We start from the raw sequence: 27,102 nt of genomic DNA, 5'->3' as shown, positions 1-27,102 counted from the left end.
TTATCTTTTGGGTCTTATTACAAGTAACAGAAGAAGCTCAATCTGTAGATGCTAGCTAGTGCACTATCAGTGTCATTGTGCCAAATACTTGGTGTGAGTTTGTTTTGACAAATGATAGTTGACTTATAGATCACAATGATTATTTTTCTGTTTAATCTTCGTTACCAATAATTTAAGAATCGATATCAAACTTGTAATATCTACGTGAATGACTAATCTTCTTGTAGGAAGATGTATGTATAACCTTTGATAATTATTAATATATAAAAAGAATTAAATTTTGAATACTAAAGTTCTAGACTTCCAGTACTTTGTACTGGAACAAGATTTAGTGGTTTATATGTAGAATGTAGAATTGTTCGAGCATGGCGACGAGGCTGTGGTTGTCACCTTGAGGATGATGCCATGGGAATTACGTTCCACAGAGCTTTGTGTTGTTAATTAGTGTGTCTATCTCTTTTTTATAATGCAGTAGTTTATTCATGATTATTCCCCAGTTTTCATGGCTCTTTTGTACAAATACAAGTGTTTCATTTGAATCGCTTTCCTTGTAATTATCTTCCACTATTTTTATTCTATAATGCCTTAAAGATATGCATTTTCAATGCATGATCATGAATAAGGTAAATAAGTATCTAAATATTGATTTCCATGAGTAAATTATCTTCCACTAATAACATTTGACTAATTTAATATTTTAATCTGACACTGAGCTAAAATCAAGTTGAGTAATTTTTATATGGTACACCTTTCAACAGCTATTGGTTTTAGCATTGGATTCAAATGGATTGATTCAACAATGGGGGTTTATACTTAATCAAATCTGTTTTGCACATTATTGCTATTTATTACTGTTGTAGAAGTGTTTGATTTGCCTTTGCCCCAAAATTTAAATTCTCTTGTTTTGCTGTTGCCCGTGAGATGAACTGAATGAAAATCTTGGTGCAGGTTTAGCATTTTCTACCATGAAAGAGAAATTAGCTGAAGCCTTTTTAGAATATGGCAATGTCCTAAATGGTATGTTCTTCATTTCAGTTTCTATATCCCGGTGTGAAGAGTGTTCCATAATGTCACCAGCTGAGAAAGGGAGGATAGTTGATCCTGTACTGTATTCAGAACTGGCTGGAGAGTCTTCATACAGATCCATTTGCCTGAATCATATTAAAAAAATATTAGTCTTCTTGTTAAGCATACAGGAAATTATATTTTTGAAGTACCTCCAACATGGCTGGCCTCCCTCATTACTACTCAAGTCTTCAACCATATTTTTAAGATCAGCAAGCTTTAAACCATTCAATTGCTTTTGTACTTACAATGTTAAATAACTGTCTTAGGTTCTTGGATCTTAAATTGCGTTAATTTAACACGGGTGAATATTTTATTAGATGGCAAGGCTGCTGCAGCAGAGAAGAAAAATTCCAAGGATGAAACATCTTCGAAAGATTCACAGGGGCTGCTGCATGCCCCATTTTTCACTTCTTTCTAATTGTGGCACTTGAAAGTGCTTGGAATTGGAACTAGCTGTGTGAGATCTTGTATTTCGCTGACAAGTCAGAGGTACCGTTTTGTTTTTTCACAAGTTTCCTTCTTCAAATTGAACTCAAGGTTTGGTTTTATTGGTGTTTCGCTGACAACTTGCCAGATCTAACTTGCCAACTTTTTCTATTTCTTTCAGCCTATGATGCCACCTTATGCAGCACTTTATTCACCTGGAGGGGTTTATACTCATCCTGCCATTCCTATTGTAAGTCTAGTTACTTTCATGTAATTTATTTCATGGTTTATAAAAAATTGGAGCTTGTTTTGTTCATTGCCCATGAATGTTTGGCTTCTACTGTAATGATATCAATCAATAGTTCACAATAGGATAAGAGAAACTAATATACTGAAATGTCAAATGTGTTTCCTTTGATCATGTTTGTGTACCTAGATAATTCAAATATTTATATTCATTTATTTTATTATCATAAAAGCTTTTCAGGGGCTTAATTATATATGCTTTTTTTTTTTGGTGTTGTAATTATTTAGGCTTTATTGGTTGGAATTATGTCTTATGTTCTTGTGAATTATATATTTCTAAAACATAGGGGTCATATCCACACGGACAAGGAGTTCCATCTTCACCTGCTATAAGCTATGATGTTTTCTGAGATCAGTTCCTAATTTAGGCATAGAATGATATTAGTGATGGCAACACTGTGGGGGTGAGAACTTGCTTGCAATTAGTAATTTTTTTCATGCATTTGGTTGATCATGTTGCCAATGGTTTATTTTTCTTTTTAAATTGATTTCACAAAATTAAAGATTAAATTATGATATTTTCTGTCTTATGTTCAGGCTAATCAATTCACATATGATTGTGTTTTTATATTTTTCATCCATTTGATTTATTTCTGTACTTTGTTTTCAGAAATTCTATATTGAAGCTATGAAAACTGAAAAGATTATATGACACTTGCATCTGGAGATTAGTGATACTGGTATGCCACTTGTCTCCATTGGCATTCTTGTTGGTTGTGAGAATTTCATGCATATGTTTTGGTTGCTGCTGCTAGTTCTCGTAATCCTACTCTAGCTAGTGCTTTGACTAGGCTACAGAGGTGTGTATTTAATGGCAGCTGGGAGGTATATATCTCCTGTGGTTTCCCTTTTGTTACCTGTTTATTACCCCTCAAATTTGACTTTATTTTCTAAATGGTATTGTACATTTGTATTAACATCATGAAAAAGAATGATTTATTTTTATAGCTTAGTGTTGGTTGGCCTTCCCAAATTATTAGTCTGATACTCTGATTCAATTCTATGAATCTTCACTAAATGATTATTCATTTTGTTGTGTAACTTAAATATTCTTGTTAAATGGATATGCAGATTCGAATTCTTGCTGCTCAGGCTCTTACAACAATGGCAATCAGATCTGGTGAACCTTTCAGGTTATAGATTTATGAGTTTCTGCACACTTTGGCACAAGGTGGTCTGCAGTCACAGTTCTCAGACATACATCTCAGCAATGGAGCAGATAAAGGAGATAGCGGTACAAGCCTTGGAGTTTTATTAAGTCCAATGATAAAAGTTTTGGATGAGATGTACAGAGTGCAAGATGATTTGATCAAGTGAGAACCATATCTTAATTTTGTGCTTGCTTCAGTTTTACTGATGCTGATTAATAATGCTTTTGAACTGTGGTTTTGAATAGGGAAATACGCAATCATGACAATGCTAAGAAAGAATGGACTGATGATGAATTGAAGAAACTATATGAAACCCACGAAAGGTTGCTGGACCTTGTTTCATAGTTTTGCTATGTTCCAAGAACAAAGTAAGTATCTTCCTTTGGGTCCAATAAGATATCAATTTTCATTTTGTTGATCACTTATCTGAGTTTATTAATGATAGGGTCTATATTCTCACTTTGGGCATTTTTATTGAGGAACAAAAAAGCAAAATTTTCTTGTGAGGAAAGCAGTGATGAAGAAGAATAAGCAGCAGCAGAAAGAGCAAGTGAAGTGAATTTTGTAGATGAGATAAGTGGAATTAACACAAGACCTCCTTCACCAACTTCATCTATTGATTATTAGAGCAGCGAAAATTGTTCAAATAACTTAGGAAATTGAATAGGAGTTGCTTGCAATATAGGTCTTTTAATTTACTAGTATGAGGAAATCATTTAGAGTCCTTTGGATACTCATTAACAACTTTTAATTTACTCAATAGACTTTGTTGATGTATGTTTGTTACTTATTATTATAGTTGATGTATCAATACACTTTGTTTATATTTTTAATTATATTGACTTGCTTGTTTATAGTAATTTTTTTTAGTTTGATAATACGTTGAATTTATTTATTTTTGAAATATTATAAATATTTGAATACAAATTAGATAAAAATTTGTATTAAATTTATATTTATTTTGTATGAAAACAAGTTTATTTTGTAATTGGAAAAATAAAAAAATTCTATTTTACCTTACTAACGGATTTACAGACGGATTTTTTGTCTGTAATAAGAGTATGAGATGATTTTTCAAAGTTCAAATTACAGACAGAAAATCTGTCAGAAAATCTGTCTGTAATTACAGACGGAAAATCCGTCTGAAAATCCGTCTGTAATTACAGATGGAAAATCTGTCGAAAAATCCGTCTGTAATTACAGACGGAAAATCTGTCGGAAAATCCGTCTGTAATTACAGACGGAAAATCCGTCGGAAAATTCGTCGTTTTTGGGAAATGGATGGAGAATTTACAGAGGGAAAATCCGTCGGTAACTGGTAAAAATCTGTCTGTAATTTTCCGACGGAAAAAAATCCGTCGGTAAATAATTTCCGACGAGGCTTTTACAGAGGGACAAAATCCGTCGGTAATTTCGTCGGTAACCAAAAATCCGTCTGTAATAAAGGTTAAATCTGTCTGTAAATCTGTCTGTATTAATCCATTTTCTAGTTGTGTTATAACAGTTTAATTATTTTGATGTGGTGGCAACACTTTTGTTTTCTGAATGTATGCTTAAACAGTGCATATGTCTTTTGAATTTATGGTTCATGAATGTTGGCTCTTGAAAGAATGATGAAAAAGGAGACATGTTACTGAGGATCTGAAAAATCACAAAAATGATTCTTGAAGCAAGAAAAAGCAGTGAATACAAAAAAAAAAGAGAGAAAAAAAAAGAAGGAGAAAAACGAAAAAAAAAAAAGAGAGAAAGAAAAGAAAAGAAGAAAGAAATAAAGTTGTGATCCAAGGCAAAAAGAGTGTGCTTAAGAACCCTGGACACCTCTAGTTGGGGACTCTAGCAAAGCTGAGTCACAATCTGAAAAGGTTCACCCAATTATGTGTCTGTGGCATGTATGTATCCGGTGGTAATACTGGAAGACAGAGTGCTTTGGGCCACGGCCAAGACTCATAAAGTAGCTGTGTTCAAGAATCATCATACTTAACTAGGAGAATCAATAACACTATCCGGATTCTGAGTTCCTAAAGAAGCCAATCATTCTGAATTTCAAAGGATAGAGTGAGATGCCAAAACTGTTCAGAGGCAAAAAGCTAAAAGCCCCGCTCATCTAATTAATACTGATCTTCATAGATGTTTTTGGAATTCATTGCATGTTCTCTTCTTTTTATCTTATTTGATTTTCAGTTGCTTGGGGACAAGCAACAATTTAAGTTTGGTGTTGTGATGAGCGGATAATTTTACGCTTTTTGGCATTGTTTTTAGTATGTTTTTAGTATGATCTAGTTAGTTTTTAGTATATTTTTATTAGTTTTTAGCTAAAATTCACTTTTCTGGACTTTACTATGAGTTTGTGTGTTTTTCTGTAATTTCAGGTATTTTCTGGCTGAAATTGAGGGACCTGAGCAAAAATCTGATTCAGAGACTGAAAAGGACTGCAGATGCTGTTGGATTCTGACCTCTCTGCACTCGAAGTGGATTTTCTGGAGCTACAGAAGCCCAATTGACGCGCTCTCAACGGCGTTGGAAAGTAGACATCCTGGGCTTTCCAGCAATATATGATAGTCCATACTTTGCTCAAGATTTGATGGCCCAAACCGGCATTCAAAGTCACCCTCAGAATTCCCAGCGTTAAACGCCGGAACTGGCACAAGAATGGGAGTTAAACGCCCAAACTGGCACCAAAGCTGGCGTTTAACTCCAAGAAGAGTCTCTACACGAAAAATGCTTCATTGCTCAGCCCAAGCACACACCAAGTGGGCCCAGAAGTGGATTTTTATGTCATTTACTCATCATTGTAATCCTTAGGCTACTAGTTCCCTATAAGTAGGACCTTTTACTATTGTATTTTCATCTTTCAATCTTAGAACCTTTTGATCATGTTTTTATGATTGAACCCTCTTTGGGAGGCTGGCCTCACGGACATGCCTAGACCTTGTTCTTATGTATTTTCAACGGTGGAGCTTCTACACACCATAGATTAAGGTGTGGAGCTCTGCTGTACCTCGAGTATTAATGCAATTACTATTGTTCTTCTATTCAATTCCGCTTGTTCTTGTTCCAAGATATCACTTGTTCTTCAACTTGATGAATGTGATGATCCGTGACACTCATCATCATTCTCACCTATGAACGTGTGACTGACAACCACCTCCGTTCTACCTTAGATTGGGTGAATATCTCTTGGATTCCTGATACACGATGCATGGTTGATCGCCTGACAACCGAGTGCTCGCCTGACAAACGAGCCAGCCATTCCGTGAGATCAGAGTCTTCGTGGTATAGGCAAGAACTGATGGCGGCATTCAAGAGAATCCGGAAGGTCTAACCTTGTCTGTGGTATTCTGAGTAGGATTCAATGATTGAATGACTGTGACGTGCTTCAAACTCCTGAGGGCGGGGCGTTAGTGACAGACGCAAAAGAATCACTGGATTCTATTCCGGCCTGATCGAGAACCGACAGATGGATAGCCGTGCCGTGACAGGGTGCGTTGAACATTTCCACTGAGAGGATGGGAGGTAGCCACTGACAACGGTGAAACCCTTGCATAAGCTTGCCATGGAAAGGAGTAAGAAGGATTGGATGAAGATAGTAGGAAAGCAGAGAGACGGAAGGGACCAAGCATCTTCATACGCTTATCTGAAGCTCTCACCAATGATATACATAAGTATCTCTATCTTTATCCTTATGTTTCATTCATCATCTATACCCATTTGAGTCTGCCTGACTAAGATTTACAAGGTGACCATAGCTTGCTTCATACCAACAATCTCCGTGGGATCGACCCTTACTCGCGTAAGGTTTATTACTTGGACGACCCAGTGCACTTGCTGGTTAGTTGTGCGGAGTTGTAGTGATCACAATTTCGCCCACCACTTTCCAATCCCTCTTATTACTCAACAACTCCTTCATAAACTTGGCATAAAGAGGCATTTGCTCAAGGGCCTCTGCAAAAGGGATGTTAATTTGAAGCTTCCTAAAGACTTCCAAAAATTTGGAAAATTACTTGTCAGTGGATGCATTCTAAAGTCTCTGAGAGTATAGCATTTTTGGCTTGTATTCAGGAGCCTTGGGTATCATAGGATGTGTATCAAGAGTAACTGAAAAGGGGTTGTCTGGGTGCCTAGATGGGGCGTGCTCTGCCTCATCATTTTTCTTCTCCAAAGCCTCTTTTTCAACCCGCTCCTCACTAGCCTTAGTCTCTGATCCCGCTATCTTACCACTTCTTAATTGAATGGCCTGGCACTCTTCTTTTGGATTAGGTGCCGTGTAACTAGGACGAGTATTAGGAGGCCTCTCCGGTGCTTGCTTGCTTAACTGACTCATTTGAGTCTCCAAGTTTCTAAGTGAGGCTCTAATTTTCTGCATGAAATTTTTTTATTCTTTGCGAGTTCTACAACAATAGATGCCAAGTCAGGGGCACTCTGAGGTTGAGCATGTTAGAACAGGTGGTTTTTGAAATAACTTTGATTGAAACTGCCTTGAGAGCTATTGATAAAATTTGGTTACTGCTTCTTAGGTTGTTCTCTGCACCCAAAGTTTGGTTGATTTCTCCACCCTTGATTAAAAGTCTTGTAGTAGAGGTCATTGTTGGAGGGTCTGGAGGAGTATCCCATGTAGTTAACCTGTTCAGGAATATACTAGCCATAGTCATAAGTTTCACTTTAAAGGAAGCCACCACTCATATCATAGGAAGTATCTTAAGCATTAACGGCTGAGACTTGTATTTCACTCAAATATTGTGTAAGAGTATTGATTTGTTGAGACATATCCTTATTCTGCGCAAGAATAGAATCTAGTGCATTCAACTTCATTACTCCTTTCTTCACAGAGGCCCTCTTAGAAGAGTATAAATATTGGTTGTTAGCAACCATCTCAATCAGCTCCATGGCCTCATCAGGGGTCTTTTTCATATGGAGCGACCCTCCTACAAAATTGTTTAGAGACATCTTGACGGTCTCAGAGACTCCATCATAGAATATTTGGACTTTAAGCCAGTCCCAGAACATATCAAGAGGACACTTCCTGAGCATCTATTTGTACCTTTCCCAGACTTCATAGAGAGACTCTCCCTCTCTTTGCCTGAAGGTCTGAACATCCGTTCTCAACTTAACCAGCTTCTGAGAAGGAAAGAACTTGGTTAGAAACCTGTTGACCACCTTATCCCAAGTGTCCAAGCTCTTATTGGATTGAGTATCAAGTCACTGCTTTGCTCTATCTCTCACAGCAAATACGAAGAGAAGTAGCTTGTAGACATCAGGATTCACTCCATTAGTCTTCACAGTATCACAGATCTGCAGGAAATTAGATATGAATAAGTTGGAATCTTCTTGCGGGACTCCGTGAAACTGGCAGGTTTACTGCACTAGAGAGATCAACTGAAACTTCAGCTCAAAGTTGTTTGTAGCAACAGGGGGTACAACAATGCTATTCCTATAGAAATCCGGGCTAGGAGCAGTGTAAGAGGCAAGGGTCTTCATAGGTTGCCCATTTGCATTCGGATCAACAACATTAGCATTAAACGTGTTTTTGTTGTTGTTGTTGAGCTCCATAGTGGACTCTTCAACTTCTTTTTGAGAGTTATCCCTGAGATTTTCAGTAGCCCTATAAGCTCTAGCCTGCTAGAAATGTCTTCTTACAGTTCTCTTAATCTCAAGATCAAACTCTAAAAGGGGTTCTTTGTCGCTGTTCCTTCTCATAAACAGATAGAAAACAAAGAAAAGTGAGATTCTCTATGTCAAAGTGCAGAGAATTCCCAGTGAGGTATCTTGTGTAAAATAAAAAAATAGAATGAACTAATTAAATATACTAAAATTTCAAAAATTACTAAGAAAAAAAACACTAAATTTGAAAATAACTGAAAATAAGATTAATCAGACAAAATAAAACGAATCACTAAAGGGGACACCAAACTTAATTTCGAAAATTAAGGAAAATTTTTTTTAACTAAAATAAAGCTAGAATTTCAAAAATTTAAAGAGCAAAGACCAATAAAAACTAAAATTTAAAAATACCTAATCTAAGTAATCAGACAACAATTAGTTGTCAATCACAGTCAATCCCCAGCAACGACGCAGAAAACTTGGTGGAGGAATTAGAATGACCACAACTGAATCAGCAAGTGCACTGGGTCGTACTAAGTAATACCTTAGGTGAGTGAGGGTCGATCCCACGAGGATTGATGGACTGAGCAATAATGGTCAAATGACTCACTTAGTCAGGCAAGCAGAAAGTGATGTTTTGGACTTCAAAAGTATTAAACAGTAATTCAAAAAGTAGAGAACACAAACAGTGATATTTGTGTGAAATATATGTGAGAAGGCAGCTAAGGTTTCGGAGTTATTTATTCGTCTGGATTAAGTTTTCTTACCAACTATTTTAATCATGCAAGATTCATTTCATGGCAAACTGTAATTGACTAAACCCTAATTCCTTAGTGATGTAATCTCCTCTAACCTAATCAATTGCTAATGTCTTAGTCACTTAATTTCGATTAAAGGGTTTTGTTCAATTCTAGTTTATTGGCCACAAAAACTCTAATTACCCAGATATAAGAGGATTATTTGTCACATATTCTGTTAAGTCCAAGTAATTAGCAATTTAGGAGGAATTTAATTTCAAGCTAGTGTTCAAGTGAGATAACTCTTCTAAGAATCACAAGAATGCATATATTATAGGAATTAGATCATCTAAATTTTGAATTTTACTTTAGAGGGTGAAGTATGATCTATCACCATTTATTTTATAGGTGGGACCGAGAGAAAATATGAGAGAGAAAACATTCAATGGTGAGAGATCTCACTTTATCTTTTAAAGTGAAAATCTAAAATTTAGAGGATCCAAATTCTATATAATAAGGGTTATTCTTCCTATCTACCCAGATTCATAAGATAAAGAACGAAATTAGTCCTTGAAACTAAATCAATAGATTAATTAAAATAGAATAATAATAGTCTTAATTCATAGAAATAAACAGAGCTCCTAACCTTAACCAAGGAGGTTTAGTGGCTCATGACTCAGAGAGAAAACTAGGATTCAGAAAAAATGTGAAAATGCGGAAGTGAGAAGATCCTCCTTCACGATAGAATCTTTTTCCTTTTATATCTAACCTAATTCGATTTAAAACTAAAATAAAATAATAAATTTTAAACCTAAAAGATTTTATTTGTAATTAAAATAAAATAGAGTAATTAAAAGCTAAATCCAACTAAAGATACTTCATTAGTGAGAATGTGATCCGGATCATTGGCGCTAAATGCCAGATCCAGCATTTAGCGCCCTTGTTGGCTGAAGGTTTCCATTCATCTTTGGCTTGCTAGTGCTAAACACCAACTTGACGTTTAATGCCCTAGTAGGCGGAAAGCTCCCTAGTGCCGCTGAGTTGCTGGAGCTAAACGTTCAGGTCTGTGTTTAGCACCGGCTTGGCAGATTTGAATTCTTCCTCTTTTCTTGCACATGAACTCTGCCAAACTGATCCGAACTTCACCTGAAATAATTAAAACACCAAAACAACTCAAAGTAGTATCCAAAGAGGTTTCAAACACTAAAATAAGATTAAAACTCACTTAATTTGTATCTAAAATAAATAGAAAATATAGATAAGATGCTCACGCATCAATTATTTACGAACGAAAAAAAAATAATCTGATTTGTCCAAACAAAAAATAGAAACTAGATTCCATCTAAACGGCGGTATATAAAATTCTCAAACAAATCCAAATAAAATTCATTTGTAGAACATAATCCAAAGGTTCTTATAGCTTCTACTACAACTATATTGCCACCTGCCATATAGATGTGTCTTTTAGCATGACTTGACGGTCGGCTCCACAAACAACCCTACATAGTAACACTTATATGAGTAGTAGCAGCAAATTCTACCCACTAAGTATCAACATGTGCATAACTTAAACTAGCTTAAGAACAAATGAAAGTAAGAATCATACCCTTTTTTGCATGTCAAATGACATATTTGGCACAATCCTTCTTCACGTGTTCGACCTTCTTACAAAAGAAATAGTTTGAGACTTGATCCTGTTTCTTAGCATTTTTCTGTTGAGAAGGTGCATCCATAGTAGTATCATACTTTGTTTTATACTTAAAATAGAAATTATATGAGCACTTTCAGTCTTATCTCGCTATAGCTTATTTTCTTCTTGCACACAATGAGATATAAGCTCATTTAAGGACTAAGTATCTTTTAGAGTGTTATAACCCACTTTGAATTTCCCAAAGTGTGCAAGAAAAGATATCTAAATGAAGTGCACGAGTAAATCCTCCGACAAGTCTAATTTTAGTGCTTTTAATTTGGGAGCAAGATTAGACATTTCTATAATATACTCCCTTGCCTTCTCTTTACCTTTATATTTGATGGGAACAAATTTGCTCAAAAGTTTACTTGCCTTCGCCTTTTCATTCTTAGTAAAAAAAATTTCAACATCTTTTAGGAACTTTTTGACATCTTTATTCTCAATAATTGAGTCCCGAAATGCTTTAGGAATGGAGCATTTCATAATTATAATGCCCATTCGACGGATCTCTCCCGTTTTTTATTTTAACCTCATTGGGATTTTCTATAGTGGAAGTAGGATTCTCCTCTTGAAGAGCTTTATCCAGATCCATACAACTAAGGACAATCTCCATTGTATCTTTCTAAACCTTAAAGTTTGTACCATTTAACATAGGAATATTGCTAACTTATGCAAAAATATTAATAGCTGAAGCATAAGAAAAAAATTGTAGTAATATTAGTTAAATAATGAAAAAAATATCCATATTGAGATATCTAGAACAACATTAATTTTCAATCTTTAGATAGAAAAATTAACTGTAAGTGAGTACGCTCATTGCAGTAATTAAATATTGTCAAAAATTTCTATCACATATTGAGCCTTTCTTTGGACCAACTAAATGCACACATGAAAACTTAAACTCTGCAACCTATTTATTACTGCATATATTTTCTATTAATTGGCCAAATAATAACCTTCCTTTGAGTTGATTATTGACCGCATAATTAATACAAAATAAACAAAAGTGGACAATGCTTATTATTTGATCAAACAATAAACTTTCTTTAGATCGATTATTGTTTGCATAAATAATTAGCATCATCTTAATTCTCTATTACTCAAATATTATTACTGTGTATATATAACTAGGCCAAATATAAATCTCCCTTAAAGTCAACTAATATTCGCATAAGTGACACATACAATAATCTTTATATACTAAAAAAAATAATTAATTCATTTTATTTCAAATCAATCGCACACTAAATAATCTTTATATGTACAACAACACTACTACATACTTGACTTTTACTAATATTTAAAAAATATTACCAAATCATATTAAAATGTTACCTATGTATATTAGTAATATTTTAACAAATGTTAAATAGACTCTATGTTACTAAAGAGTTTTACTAATATTTTTCTAAAGATTTAATAACATTAGTAAAAATGTTACAATAGATATATTTTGTAACACTTAAAAAAAAAGTTACCATAGATATTTTTTGTAACACTTAAAAAATGTTAAAATAGATATTGTAACACTTAAAAAAATGTTACTATAGATATTTTTGTAATATTTAAAAAATGTTACAAAAGATCTTTAGTAACATTTTTTTAGTTATATTATACTATTTTTTATTTTATATTATATACAATATAAATATACTAAAATTAATTACTACAACATGAAATATTTCATTAAATTCACAAATTTACAAAATAAAATTTTTATAACCTCTTTCATTAATCAATAATCATTGTACAAGTTTGCTTCGTGATGCAAATAAAATGAGAAAAGAAAAAAAATACTTATAGCACTTAAACTCTATGAACATTTTATATAAAAGATCAGTGTTTTATTGTGAATTAGATCAAACATACACTGAACGATAAGGAAAAACTGAATGTGGTACATCTTCAACTTCTGCTTGCACAACTGTGGATGTTCCCAGTAGAAGGATAGACATGTCAGATAGCAATTCGTCTAGCAAAGTCAGGAGAATAGCTCTGAGTTGTTCATGAACCTGCATGATTACGAAACCAATCAAACTCAAGTGGCATTGAAGCAGCCCCACAACATAGGTGAACACATGCGTACAAAATATAAATTTTGGGCAGGGAGATCATTTCCATTTAACATACAAATAATTAAAATATGCACTTACAGTTTCCCACCAAACATCAAATTGTGGTAAATAGAGAATTGATGGTGTGGTTCTTCTAGCTTCGCCAAATATGTATACCAATGCCTCCTCTGGTATCTTAGCACTAGGATCTGACAGCAGAGATGGAAGTCCTAATGAATGTTCTTGTTAAGATATAGGCAAGAAAAGCATTCACTTATTAAGATGTAGAGAATAACAAATCCAACCCTGCAAAGTAAATATACATTCTCCTCATTGCAAATAAATCACAGGAAGAAAAAAGTAATCATCATAAATAGATAGCAGAGTTGGAAGGACAGTTTTTCCATTATCAGAGGAAAGTCACACACGTTGTTAATATTGCTCAAATTTGAAGAACTCTTTAACAGAACACACTCAAAATAACAAATTTTAAAATAATATCAATACCTTGACTTTCAGAGCTGTTTGACAACTAATTCCAACTGTAACAAGACATTCCTTTCCTCTCATAGTTCTTGCGTTTTTGAGCAAATTTTACTAAATATACTGCACAGTTTAAGTATTTAACAACCATATCTTAGCAAATAGCAAGACACCACAAATGTCACTAATTAAGAAAATTACAAGATAAATGGTGTGCGAAATTGTGATCACTACTTTTCACAACTCAAATAATCCCTAGTAATGGCCCCAAAAACTTGGTGCTCAATACCATGGCATAAACACAACTTTGCACAACTAACCAGCAAGTGCACTGGGTCGTCCAAGTAATAAACCTTACGCGAGTAAGGGTCGATCCCACGGAGATTGTTGGTATGAAGCAAGCTATGGTCACCTTGTAAATCCTAGTCAGGCAGACTCAAATGGGTATAGATGATATATGAATAAAACATAAAGATAAAGATAGAGATACTTATGTATATTATTGGTGAGAGCTTCAGATAAGCGTATGAAGATGCTTGTCCCTTCCGTCTCTCTGCTTTCCTACTGTCTTCATCCAATCCTTCTTACTCCTTTCCATGGCAAGCTTATGCAAGGGTTTCACTGTTGTCAGTGGCTACCTCCCATCCTCTCAGTGGAAATGTTCAACGCACCCTGTCACAGCACGGCTATCCATCTGTCGGTTCTCGATCAGGCCGGAATAGAATCCAGTGATTCTTTTGCGTCTGTCACTAACGCCCCGCCCTCAGGAGTTTGAAGCACGTCACAGTCATTCAATCATTGAATCCTACTCAGAATACCACAGACAAGGTTAGACCTTCCGGATTCTCTTGAATGCCGCCATCAGTTCTTGCCTATACCACGAAGACTCTGATCTCACGGAATGGCTGGCTCGTTTGTCAGGCGAGCACTCGGTTGTCAGGCGATCAACCATGCATCGTGTATCAGGAATCCAAGAGATATTCACCCAATCTAAGGTAGAACGGAGGTGGTTGTCAGTCACACGTTCATAGGTGAGAATGATGATGAGTGTCACGGATCATCACATTCATCAAGTTGAAGAACAAGTGATATCTTGGAACAAGAACAAGCGGAATTAAATAGAAGAACAATAGTAATTGCATTAATACTCGAGGTACAGCAGAGCTCCACACCTTAATCTATGGTGTGTAGAAACTCCACCGTTGAAAATACATAAGAATAAGGTCTAGGCATGGCCGTGAGGCCAGCCCCCAAATGATCTAAGAACTCGATGTCCCTAGATGAAAATACAATAGTAAAAGGTCCTACTTATAGGGAACTAGTAGCCTAAGAATTACAAAGGTTAGTAAATGACATAAAAATCCACTTCCGGGCCCACTTGGTGTGTGCTTGGGCTGAGCATTGAAGCATTTTCGTGTAGAGACTCTTCTTGGAGTTAAACGCCAGCTTTTATGCCAGTTTGGGCGTTTAACTCCCATTTTGGTGCCAGTTCCGGCGTTTAACGCTGGGAATTCTGAAGGTGACTTTGAACGCCGGTTTGGGCCATCAAATCTTAGGCAAAGTATGGACTATCATATATTGCTGGAAAGCCCAGGATGTCTACTTTCCAACGCCGTTGAGAGCGCGCCAATTGGGCTTCTGTAGCTCCAGAAAATCCACTTCGAGTGCAGGGAGGTCAGAATCCAACAGCATCTGTAGTCCTTTTCAGTCTCTGAATCAGATTTTTGCTCAGGTCCCTCAATTTCAGCCAGAAAATACCTGAAATCACAGAAAAACACACAAACTCATAGTAAAGTCCAGAAAAGTGAATTTTAACTAAAAACTAATAAAAATATACCAAAAACTAACTAGATCATACTAAAAACATACTAAAAACAATGCCAAAAAGCGTACAATTTATCCGCTCATCAATAAAAAGCTAGCAGAACAAACCTTACCAGAATTGACAACAACCAGTGACGGGTAGCGTGTGGTGAGGGTGAGCAAGAGAAGAACGAGACTAGAACGGCTGAAATGGAGTGAGGGAAAGCAGAATGAGACCCAAAGCCTGAAAAAGACAATGAAGATGGCGAGCCAAGAGTGAATGAGTATGGGGATCAGTAAAGAAAATAAAAATATAGAACTTTCAACAAAGAAGTGAGAATTAGAAGAAACATTGAAAAATAGTAACCAATATATGAAGGGGAAAATTGGACTTACATTATCAAATTCAGTTGATATATGAGAGGGTATACTTTTAGAACTTAGAACCATCAAAGATTCACCATCTTTAAACTAGAAATGCTAATTGTTACTTTTTGGATTTATTTGGTTCTCTACACAAAAGATATACATTTGAATATTTAATTAAAGAAACACCATACACAAATTACAACTATTGCATAATCATAAGCTGTAATACTCACTGGGCAGGCTGTGGTGTTGTAGTAGGTGGAGCACTAGGTGCTGTTGCCACTTTCTCTCTAAGACCCTAAATATTTCAAATGCATAAGTGTGAAAATTTTAGTTATACAAAATGAATTTCTTGTTCTTTATTATTATAAACAAGTCTAAAACATTGAAACGCACACTACGATCATATTAGAATAATGCTACTCTTCTTCTGCAAGCAATTTTTTGGAACAAAATTAAAAATAAACCGGAACAAGCATGAAACGGAAAAGTATCAAATCATCACCTTAATTCTTAAGAGATGTCCAAGAATACAACTAACAAAAAGTTTAGCAATCAGTTAAATTCCAACAGGTAAGATGATTAGTCCTCCTTACTTCACCCATGTACGAATCCAACCATCATTACAATTCCTCACATCAAAGTACCCTAAGGTGAAGAAGTAAATATTTAGGCTTTAGCAACGCAACATGGTGAAGAAAGTCACTAGGTATTGACGGAGAACAATGAAAAACAAAAGAAAATTGCACCTACCACTTCCAGCAACATAATAGCGGATCTCCTTATTGGTGTGAAGATGCTCTTCAAAGAAGCTTTTGATCTTCTCTTCATAGTTTGGCAATTTCTCTGGGCAGACCTCACAGACATCTTGCAGAAAATGTGCCTCAAGTCAATTTGTAAAAGAGGCATTAACAAACAGCAAGAATTTTAAGATGCACATATTTGACATGACCCGTGCATTATTTAGATGATCATAAAGTCATGTTTTTGCATTTTATCCATTCTTATTTGCATATAGTTATTTATTTTGAGTTTAGGAGTTAGTTCTAAATGAGAGTGTGGCACATGAAATTATGGAAATGAACATTGGCATAACAAACCATGTAGGGGTAACCGCGTTTTTCATAAATCTTTTTTAGCTCTGGATTTGTTTCATAGTTATCAGCATCTAACATCTAGCTAAGCACTCCAAGTTCTGGAATGTTAACATAATAAAGACAAATATGTGAGTGTAAACAGTGTTACCATAAAAGTCCTCAATAACACAACTATAACTGATAGCCTACCACCAAATATGTGAAGGGTTTGATGCAGTATTCTCTAGCTCACCAATGATATTAATTATAGAACCACCTTTCAATCCTCTACTTTTCTTCACAGATAATATTAATTGGGTTGGAAGAGGATCTAATTCAATTTGCTCTTCTTGTTCATAGATGATATCTCTCATGGAGATGATTGACATTAAAGCTTTGTCTTTCTTGTTTGCCATAGTACTATAACAACTATAAAAGGTACGTAAGATAGAATCTCAAGGCTAAATATAGGAGAAGTACCTCCCAAAAGTTTCTATCAAATAATTAACAAAAGAATTGACAGGTTCAATTGGAATGAAATGAAATTAATTAGGAAATGTATGCTTAATTTTCTGCATGCTTAATTAAACAAATAAAAAATTTCAAATAGCTAATTAAAAAGACTTGCAATTAGAAATCAGAAACAAATGCTCAAGAATTGACTCACATTAAACTTTGAAGCATGGAAAATAATGGTGGGAGGGAATATGCAATCATAAAAAATGGAGTTTGACTAGCAAACTAAAAGACCTAAAAGCTAGAAGATAACAGCATAAAGTCAACTTACATCTGATCTAGAGTCTACAACAATTTCAAGGACAGAATCTTCTGCATGGGGCACATACTGCAAAAACAGGATCAGAAATCTAGAATCTTAAACAAGAAAATATATTATTTCATTATTTGGATAGAAATTTTTAATTACTCTATTCACGACAGAAAAAGAAGATAACTTATATAAAATTTCACTGACATGAGATAACTAAAAAAAGAAAATCCAAATGCAATAAAAGATGGTCTACTGGTAGAATGCAAAAAAATACTAACTTCATTACACACTAAATTCATTCTTGAGACTTTAGCTTACAACTTAAACTAATAAACCTTTTCGGGAGATAACTCATGACATAGTATCAAAGTCTTTTTGACCAATTAATCTTGAACTCGATTATTGTTGCTTACCATTCTTGAGAAAAGAGTTTAAATATAAATTAAAATTCAAAGAAGGTAAACTAAACATATTGATGAATCCATATTCGATGATGAATTTTAGTTTGAGTTGAGTGGATTTCATTATAAAACCACATTTATTCACCTAAATAGCATGCTTTTATGTTTTCTCTCTAAATTATGTCCAATTGTGAAAACATGCTATTTTGTGCTTAATTTAATCAATTTTATTCCACTTTCATTCCATTCGATACCTTGATGGTTTTGATGAGTGATTTCAGGTGTAATAGGTTGGAATGGCTTGATAAGAGTGGAAGAAAAGCATGGAATTGGGAGAAAAGATGAAGAAAATAAAGGAGAAAAGCATTTCAGAGTGTGCCCACGCACACCATCTGTGCCTACGCACAAGTGTCAAAATCAGCACCTGTGCCCATGCATAAAATGGAAATCAGCAAGTGTGCCCATGTACAACTTCTATGCGTACGCACAAGAGGAAAATCAGCATGTGTGCGTACGTACACATTTGTGCGTACGCACAGGTACCAGCGCGTGATTTCATTAAAAAGTCACGTGACTCACAATTTGAGGGGCTTTTTGGCCCATTTCTGAAGGCTTTGGAGCATATATGAAGGGGGAAGCAACACCATATCACACCATACACTACAATACATTATACAACATACTTAGGAGTAGTTTTAGGTAGTTTAGTTTAGGTTTTTCTCTCAATTTCCTTAGGGTTCTTAATTAGGGTTTTGTAGAATTTTATAGTTCAAGTTTTGATTATGGATTCTAGCTTAATTCCTTGTAAGTATCTCTTAATTTGAATTTGTCGGTAGAGAAGTTCTCAATGAGATCTCGTTGCAAGTATAGTTCTAAACCAACAAACAATCCTCCCAATCAAAGCAATGTAGAGAGTATGGAAATCAAAGCAAACTACCTACAATGGAAACTCAATTCATTCATTGATTATATCTACAAGAGAATGGAAAGAAGTTACCATGGTAGGGTGTCTCCCACCTAGCACTTTTATTTTAAGTCTTTAAGTTGGACATTTGGGAGGCTCCTTATCAAGGTGGCTTGTGCTTGAATTCATCCTCGAACTTCTACCAATGCTTGGACTTCCAATAGGCTTCAAAATTCACAATTAATAGCACGAAGCCTTGATGAAGTTCCACACAAGCTAAGGGTTCCCAAAATTGATCTTCACATATTCCTGGATCCGATATCTTGTTTCTACACCCATTTTCATGTTGATCAAGGCAATTCCGTTTGGGTGGCAAGTGATTTGAATTCTCAAGTAGGCACCAAAACATCTTCCTAGACCCATGCAATTTATCATTCCTCCAACCTTGGGGACTAGGCCCTGAGGGTTTAACCTTAATGAGCTTGACATCATTTTGCCAACCACTACATAACTTTCCTCTACTCCTAACTCCACAAAGAGCTCTAAATTGACCATCCGTTTCAAGCAACCCATATTCAAGTGGAATGACGAAGCTTAGAGATAAGAGATTTACCCACTTGCATGGTGTAAAGGATGATGGTAACTTAGGAAGGGGGACCTCCCCACACTTGGACAATGCAATGTCTTCTCCCTTGTACTCTTCTTCAAACTCCTCCACTTCTTGACAAGCAACTTCAATTTCAATTCCTTACTCACCAACCTCTTCTTTACATTCCTCATTTCTTAAGTCTTGTGTCGGAGGTTGTGCATTGGCCTCCTCAACATCAAATTCACAACACAGTGAGGATGATTTAACAATCTTCGACAGCACATTGGTCGGTGCAGAATTTTCTTCAATAACAAGGCTTGTCAATTGCTTAACTTCTTCCAATCCTTCATTACTTAACAAATGCCTTGGAGGTTGTACATCCTCCTTAACATCACTTTCCGGTCCAATGGAAGAAGGCACACCAAGATCATCAAGGGGATTGATCAATGTGGACAAAAAATCACTAATGATGGAATCCACTTCTTGATCAATTTCCCTCAACTCATTATCCACTTCCTTAACATCAATAACTTCAACTTCCTCCACTTGATGCAAATCATGCTTTAATTCCTCTTCTTCACCTTGAAGCTCCAAACTCACTCCCTCACTATGCTCCTTGATTTCTTCTCCACATTCAACAATGGGAGTGCCTTGATCGCGCAAGCTTAGGCAGGATGAGAATATGTTGCTAACGGCTTCCGTCATGATAGCCAACTTGGCTTCTAACTCCTTAAACTCCTTTTTTGTCCCCTCTTGTTGCCTTTGGGTATGAGAACCAAGATCTCTTAGTTCTAGCATAAGGACTTCATTGGGGGGCGGTGGTAGAAGAGAGGGTTCATTATTTGATGGAAAGGTATTGTAGTTGGAAGGTGGTTCATATTGGTAAAAGTTTTGAGGTGGTGTATGAGAAAATTGTGGTTCATGAAAGTATTGGTATTGGAATAGTGGTGGCTCTAAGCATGGTTCATATGATGGTTGGTATGGTGGATATGAGTTAGGGTCATATGGAGGTGTTTGGTGGTAGGGGACTTGTGAGTAAGGTAGTTTAAAACCATGTTGAGGGGGTGGTTCATAGGCATATGGTGGCGGTTGTTGACAACCACAATGAGGGTCACCACATCCATTAGATTGATATGCATTAGGAGTGGAATGATACCTATAAGGGACTGGTGCACGAAATTGCAATAACACTTTTGCAATCCCGCACAACTAACCAGCAAGTGCACTGGGTCGTCCAAGTAATACCTTGCGTGAGCAAGGGTCGATCCCACGGAGATTGTCGGCTTGAAGCAAGCTATGGTTATCTTGTAAATCTTAGTCAGGATATCAGAAATTATCAGGATTGATTGTAAAAAGCAAAAGAACATGTAATGGTTACTTGTATTGCAGTAATGGAGAATGGGTTGAGGTTTGGAGATGCTCCATCTTCTGAATCTCTGCTTTCCTACTGTCTTCTTCATCAAACACGCAAGTCTCCTTCCATGGCAAGCTCGTGTAGGGTTTCACCGTTGTCAATGGCTACCTCCCATCCTCGCAGTGAAAGCTAATGCACGCACTCTGTCACAGTACTGCCAATCACCGGTTTGGTTCCCTCCCCTACCGGAATAGAATCCCTCTTTTGCGTCTGTCACTAACGCCCAGTAGGTTACAGGTTTGAAGCACATCACAGTCATTCAATCATTGAATCCTACTCAGAATACCACAGACAAGGTTTAGACCTTCCGGATTCTCTTGAATGCTGCCATCAGGTCCTGCCTATACCACGAAGATTCCGATTAAAGAATCCAAGAGATAACTACTCAATCTAAGATAGAACAGAGGTGGTTGTCAGGCACGTGTTCATGGTTGAGAATGATGATGATTGTCACGGATCATCACATTCATCCGGATTAAGAACAAGTGTTATCTTAGAATGGAAGCAAGCATGATTGAATAAGAAACAGTAGTAATTGCATTAATCCATCAAGACACAGCAGAGCTCCTCACCCCCAACCATGGGGTTTAGAGGCTCATACTGTGGAAAGAAACGTGTACAAATTGTTATGAGGTCATAAGGTACGGATACAATGTCAAAAGATCCTATAAGTAGTAAACTAGTGTCCTAAGGTTTACAGAATTGAGTAAATGACAGAAAAATCCACTTCCGGGCCCACTTGGTGTGTGCTTGGGCTGAGCAATGAAGGAATTTCGTGTAGAGACCTTTTCTGGAGTTAAACGCCAGCTTTCATGCCAGTTTGGGCGTTTAACTCCAAATTTTATGCCAGTTCCGGCGTTTAACGCTGGAATTTCTGTAGGTGACTTTGAGCGCCGGTTTGGGCCATCAAATCTTGGGCAAAGTATGGACTATTATATATTGCTGGAAAGCCCAGGATGTCTACTTTCCAATGCCGTTGAGAGCGCGCCAATTGGGCTTCTGTAGCTCCAGAAAATCCACTTCGAGTGCAGGGAGGTCAGAATCCAACAGCATCTGCAGTCCTTTTCAGTCTCTGGATCAGATTTTTGCTCAGGACCCTCAATTTCAGTCAGAAAATACCTGAAATCACAGAAAAACACACAAACTCATAGTAAAGTCCAGAAAAGTGAATTTTAATTAAAAACTAATAGAAATATACTAAAAACTAACTAAAAGATACTAAAAACATACTAAAAACAATGCCAAAAAGCATACAAATTATCCGCTCATCACAACACCAAACTTAAATTGTTGCTTGTCCCCAAGCAACTGAAAATCAAATAGGATAAAAAGAAGAGAATATACTATAGACTCCAAAATATCAAAGAAACACAGCTCCAATTAGATGAGCGGGACTAGTAGCTTTTTGCCTCCGAACAGTTTTGGCATCTCACTCTATCCTTTGAAGTTCAGAATGATTGGCATCTATAATAACTCAGAACTTAGATAGTGTTAATGATTCTCCTAGTTAAGTATATTGATTCTTGAACATAGCCAGTGTATGAGTCTTGGCTGTGGCCCAAAGCACTCTGTCTTCCAGTATTACCACCGGATACATACATGCCACAGACACATAATTGGGTGAACCTTTTTAGATTGTGACTCAGCTTTGCTAAAGTCCCCAATTAGAGGTGTCCAGGGTCCTTAAGCACACTCTTGTTGCCTTGGATCACAACTTTATTTCCTTCTCTTTTTTTCTTTTCTTTTTCTTTTTCTTTTTCTTTCTTTTTTTTTTCGAAAATTTTTTTTTTTTTACTGCTTTTCTTGCTTCAAGAATCAATTTGATGATTTTTCAGATCCTCAATAACAGTTCTCTTTCTCCTCATTCTTTCAAGAGCCAACAACTTTAACATTCTTAAAACAACAAATTCAAAAGACATATGCACTGTTCAAGCATTCATTCAGAAAACAAAAAGTATTGTCACCACATCAAACTAATTCAACTAGTTTCAGAGATAAATTTCGAAACCCTGTACTTCTTGTTCTTTTGTGATTAAAGCATTTTTCTTTTAAGAGAGGTGATGGATTCATAGGACATTCATAGCTTTAAGGCATAAACTTTATAAATTTTATTAATTAAGAACAAGGCTCAAATATAGATATAAAATGAGACCAAAAATAATAAATAAAAAAACCGAAAAATAATAGGCTCCTAATGATAGAGGTTTTCACAGAGTTAGAACTCAACAACCTTGATTTTGAGAAGTGGATGCTCCCTCAGCTTGAGAGGAGAGCTTTTGGCGTTTCATCTCTTGAATTTCACGCCCCTGCTTCTCTTGTTCCTTCAGCAATTTGCAGAGCATGCAGTTCTGATTCTGCTGTTCTTCCTTCAGTTGCTCCATAGTCTCTTGCAACTTGTTAATAGATGCTTCTAGGTTGGACCAGTAGTCAATTCTTGGGAATTCAGGGAGGAATTCCTGCGCCCTCCTCTTGATGGAGTTGTCTTGCACTTGTCCTTCCATTGACTTCTTGGTGATTGGGTGTTCAATGGGTATGAACTCATCTACCCCCATCTTCACCCCAGCCTCTTTACAGAGCAAGGAAATCAAGCTTGGATAAGCCAATTTGGCTTCAGTGGAATTCTTATTTGCAATTGTGTAAATCTCACAGGCAATCACATGATGGACCTCCACCTCTTTTCCAAGCATAATGCAATGAATCATCACTGCTCTCTTGATGGTGACCTCAGAACGGTTGCTAGTGGGCAATATGGAATGCCCAATAAAGTCTAGCCAACCTCTTGCAATTGGTTTGAGGTCTCCCCTCTTGAGTTGGTTTGGGACACCCTTAGAATTGGTTATCCACTTAGTTCCAGGGAGGCATATGTCCTCTAGAACCTGATCCAACCCCTTATCTACTCTCACCATCCTCCTATTAAAGGAATCAGGATCATCTTGCAGTTGAGGCAACTTGAATATTTCTCTTATTTTGTCCAGATGGAAGTATATAACTTTCCCTCTGACCATGGTTCTATGGGTATGGTAAGCAGTTCCAGTCATTCTCTGCTTATCTGTTAGCCACAGATTTGAGTAGAATTCCTGAACCATGTTCCTTCCAACCTTTGTTTCGGGATTGGTTAGAACTTCCCATCCTCTGTTTCGAATTTGCTCTTGGATCCCCGGATATTCATCTTCTTTCAGATCAAATTTAACTTCCGGGATCACTGACCTCAGACCCATTATTTTATGATAATGGTCTTCATGTTCTTTGGTTAAGAACTTCTCTTCATTCCAAAGATTCTTTGGATTATTCTCTTTCTTGCCTCTTAAATTGGTTTGTTTTCCCTTAGGAGCCATGATATTGATGAATCTTGGCTTAGTGATCACGGAAAAGCACACCAAACTTAGAGGTTTGCTTGTCCTCAAGCAAAAGGAAAGAGAGAAGAGAGGGGGAGGAAGAGAAAATTCGAATGGTGTGGGTAAAAGGGGGTCCCAAACGTGAATTTATATGGGAGGGGAGAAGATATTCCGAAAAAATAAAAATAAAAATAAAAATTTGAAAGGAAATTTGAGAAGATATGAAAAGAAATTGAGAAAAGGGGTGAGTTTTTGAAGAAGATTTGGGATTAATTTGAAATAGATTTGAAGAATGGTTTTGATTTGTGAAGATTTGAAAGTGAATAATGAAAGGTTGAAGTGCATTTATGTAGAAGAGTATGGTTAAAAAGAGGAAAGTTTGAAAAAAATTGAGTTGAAAACAAAAATGTGGTCCCCCCACCTTTCTGGCGTTAAACGCCCAGAATGGCACCCATTCTGGCGTTTAACGCCCATTTGCTACCCCTTTTGGGCGTTTAACGCCCAGCCAGGTGCCCTGGCTGGCGTTAAACGCCAGAAATCCTTTATCACTGGGCGTTTTTCCAAACGCCCAGGATGCTGCACACCTGGCGTTAAACGCCCAGAATGGTGCCCATTCTGGCGTTTAACGCCCAAAATGGTACCATTACTGGCGTTAAACGCCCAGAATGGTGCCCATTCTGGCGTTTAACGCCCAAAATGCCCCTTACTGGCGTTTTTTCGCCAGTAAGCTCATTTTCTCTGCTTTTTGAGCTGAATCCTTCTGTAACTCTGTGAATTCCTTCATTTTTGATACTTGCCTCTGTAAGAACTAATCATACACCTTCCTAATGACTGGGTTGCCTCCCAGCAAGCGCTTCTTTACTGTCTTTAGCTGGACTTTCACTGAGAATCACTCAAGTCTCAGTTTTGAGCATTCCTGCTCAAAATTTCCTTCAAGATAGTGCTTGATTCTCTGTCCATTAACAATGAACTTCTTGTCAGAATCAATATCCTGAAGCTCAACATATCCATATGGTGATACTCCTGTAATCACATACGGACCCCTCCACCGGGACTTGAGTTTTCCTGGAAATAGTTTGAGCCTGGAGTTGAAGAGCAGAACTTTCTGTCCTGGCTCAAAGACTCTGGTTGACAATCTCTTGTCATGCCACTTCTTTGCCTTTTCCTTATAAATTTTTGCATTTTCAAAGGCATTGAGTCTGAACTCCTCTAGCTCATTTAGCTGGAGCAGTCTTTTCTCACCAGCTAACTGTGCATCCATGTTTAGGAATCTGGTTGCCCAGTAGGCTTTATGTTCCAGTTCCACAGGCAAATGACAGGCCTTCCCATACACCAATTGGTATGGAGAGGTTCCTATAGGAGTCTTGAATGCTGTTCTGTATGCCCACAGAGCATCATCCAAGCTCTTTGCCCAATCCTTTCTTCGGGCCATTACAGTCCGTTCCAGGATTCTTTTTAGCTCTCTGTTAGAGACTTCAGCTTGCCCATTTGTCTGTGGATGATACGGAGTTGCCACTTTATGGCTGATTCCATATCTAACCATAGCAGAGTATAGCTGTTTATTGCAGAAATGAGTGCCCCCATCACTGATTAGCACTCTGGGGACGCCAAACCTGCTGAAAATGTTTTTCTGGAGGAATTTCAGCACAGTCTTGGTATCATTAGTGGGTGTAGCAATTGCTTCTACCCATTTAGATACATAGTCCACTGCCACCAGAATGTAAGTGTTTGAGTATGATGGTGGGAATGGTCCCATGAAATCAATTCTCCATACATCAAACAATTCTATCTCTAATATTCCTTGTTGAGGCATGGCATATCCGTGAGGCAGGTTACCAGCTCTTTGGCAACTGTCACAGTTACGCACAAACTCTCGGGAATCTTTATAGAGAGTAGGCCAGTAGAAGCCGCACTGGAGAACTTTAGTGGCTGTTCGCTCACTTCCAAAATGTCCTCCATACTGTGATCCATGGCAATGCCATAGGATCCTTCGTGCTTCTTCTCTGGGTACACACCTGCGGATCACTCCGTCAGCACATCTCTTAAAGAGATATGGTTCATCCCAAAGGTAGTATTTGGCATCTGAAATTAATTTCTTTCTCTGCACATAACTGTACTCTTTGGGTATGAACCTCACAGCTTTATAGTTTGCAATATCTGCAAACCATGGAGCTTCCTGGATGGCAAAGAGTTGCTCATCTGGGAAAGTCTCAGAGATCTCAGTAGAAGGGAGGGACGCCCCAGCTACTGGTTCTATTCTGGACAGATGATCAGCTACTTGATTCTCTGTCCCTTTTCTGTCTCTTATTTCTATATCAAACTCTTGCAAAAGCAACACCCATCTGATAAGCCTGGGTTTTGAATCCTGCTTTGTGAGTAAGTATTTAAGAGCAGCATGGTCAGTGTACACAATCACCTTTGATCCCACTAGGTAGGATCTAAACTTGTCAATGGCATAGACCACTGCAAGTAATTCTTTTTCTGTGGTTGTGTAATTCTTCTATGCATCATTTAGAACACGGCTAGCATAATAAATGACATGCAGAAGTTTGTTATGCCTCTGTCCCAACACTGCACCAATGGCATGATCACTGGCATCACACATTAATTCAAATGGTAATGCCCAATCTGGTGCAGAGATGACTGGTGCTGTGACCAGTTTAGCTTTCAGGGTCTCAAATGCCTGCAAACACTGTGTGTCAAACACAAATGGTGTGTCAGCAGCTAACAGGTTACTCAGAGGTTTAGCAATTTTCGAAAAGTCCTTAATAAACCTTCTGTAGAATCCTGCATGCCCCAGAAAGCTTCTGATTGCCTTAACATTGGCAGGTGGTGGTAATTTTTCAATTACCTCTACCTTTGCCTTATCCACCTCTATTCCCCTGTTTGAAATTTTGTGCCCAAGGACAATTCCTTCAGTCACCATAAA

General features: G+C 36.9%; 1 pseudogene; it reads right to left on the bottom strand.

The window, feature by feature from the left end:
• Nucleotides 1–16,244: 16,244 nt before the first annotated feature.
• LOC130954367 (acireductone dioxygenase 2-like) lies at nucleotides 16,245–25,437 on the bottom strand (annotated as a pseudogene).
• Nucleotides 25,438–27,102: the final 1,665 nt, after the last annotated feature.

This window comes from Arachis stenosperma, chromosome 10 (genome assembly GCF_014773155.1).
Source record: "Arachis stenosperma cultivar V10309 chromosome 10, arast.V10309.gnm1.PFL2, whole genome shotgun sequence".
Classification (NCBI taxonomy): Eukaryota; Viridiplantae; Streptophyta; class Magnoliopsida; order Fabales; family Fabaceae; genus Arachis; species Arachis stenosperma.
The sequence above is the reverse complement of the archived record's forward strand: the minus strand, read 5'-3'. Positions and strand labels throughout refer to the sequence as shown.